This window comes from Octopus bimaculoides, chromosome 5 (assembly GCF_001194135.2).
Source record: "Octopus bimaculoides isolate UCB-OBI-ISO-001 chromosome 5, ASM119413v2, whole genome shotgun sequence".
Classification (NCBI taxonomy): Eukaryota; Metazoa; Mollusca; class Cephalopoda; order Octopoda; family Octopodidae; genus Octopus; species Octopus bimaculoides.
In genome coordinates, this window is record NC_068985.1 from 66,880,994 (window position 1) to 66,882,782 (window position 1,789).

The window sequence follows — 1,789 nt, forward strand, 5'->3', positions numbered from 1 at the left end:
GAAGCGCAGTAAGAAGAAAACAAAACAAAATGCAAGCACAAACAAAGCAGAGAGATTCACATCTCCCGAAAATACTACTAACACCAATAGTAATATAAAAAAACAATGCTAACAGCAATAGACAGTACAAACACAGAGTTGATGAAATACATCAACTCTAAAACAAACATCACATATAACGATATCAAAACCAACAACCACCCACGTACAACACCGCCAAAACACATTAAAATTATTCATGTAACACCAGCATTACACAACACAATAAAATCCCTCTACCCCAACTCGGTAGGGGGAGGTCAAAAATATTTGTGCAAGAAGTTGTACAATAGCCTCCTTAGTGAAAAATCCAAGGAGGAAACAAAACTTTCGAACGGTAAGTAACACTTTGTTCTTTTGTTTTGTGCTTTAAAGCACACGTATAAATAGAATCATGGTGAAGATTGGTTGTGTGAATGTGCGTGGCTTGGGGTCCCCTTGGAAACAAGGGTACCTCTTAAATGACATCAAGTCACACAATTTGGATTTTTTCTGCTTTGTTTTCGCCCCCCTCGAAAAGAAAAACTCTACATTTGTATTTTGTCCCCTCTATGTTGAGCCCTGTGTGGCTAATAAAGAAACATATCTATATATCTATCTCTATATATAGACAAAACTAAAGGAAACAGACACCCCATAAAATATCATTTTATGCTTGCTTTAGCTTGTGAAGTTTTGTATTCTTATTGGTTGCCATTTTTATGCTTCAGGTTCTATATAAGACTGTTTAATTGGGCCACGAACAAAAGTAGCCTTGGAACTGTATTGTGGGTCATTCTGGAGGTGAACATAGCGTAAAATCGCGGAAAACGATGAAATCCAGCTTTGTACAGTTAATAGAGTGATTGTGCAATTCACCAGAGAGGGGTAGGAATCCACATCACATCGTCCAGATCAACCAGATCCCTCTGACAGAATCTTTCTATTCGTTAATTGAACTGTGGAGGATAATCCTCGCGGAAAATCCTCTAACAAAGCAGAAGTTGATGTACGTTCCAGAAGAGCTGCAAGAAGGATGCCACTTCTTCGACCAGCCAACATCAAGCGAAGAAAGGTTTGGGCAAGTGAGATAGAGAGGCTACTAGCATTTTGAGATACTGTCATGTTCTGTGATTAGTCCAGATTTGCAGTATATCCGGAGAGCGATTGAGTGTGGCGCAATACACATTGTGATCAGGAAATTGGTGTGAAGGGATTGCAGCCAACAGTGAATCACGGCAACTATTCTGTGATGGTCTGGGGAGCAATTTGGAGTAATGGTTGATAAGAGCTGGTGAAGTGTGAGAGAAACATAATCTCAGATCTATATGTGTCAATATTGCAGAAAGGACTCCTTCCAATCTTCTCCAGTGGTGAAATGATTAAAAGAGACTCTAAATTTATGGAAGATAGGGCCTCTATATTTATGGAAGAATGACCTAAGATTTGTTGGATGAGAATAGCATTCACAAGCTTCCATGGCACAGCCAGTCGCCATATATGAACATAATCTTGTAAGATTACTGCATGATACATGGAATGAAATTCTGCGAGATAATATACGTCATCTTATCAGTAACAAGCCTAATATGATCCTTGCTTTGAAAAGTGCAAAGAGATTGTATACACAATAATATTCACATTATAATAATTAAGAAATTATCTGAATGTATAATTTCAGATTTAAAGAAAAATTTTAATGATTATAAATGTATCTATTTGCTTCTCTCTCTCTCTCTCTCTCTCTCTCTCTCTCTCTCTCTCTCTCTCT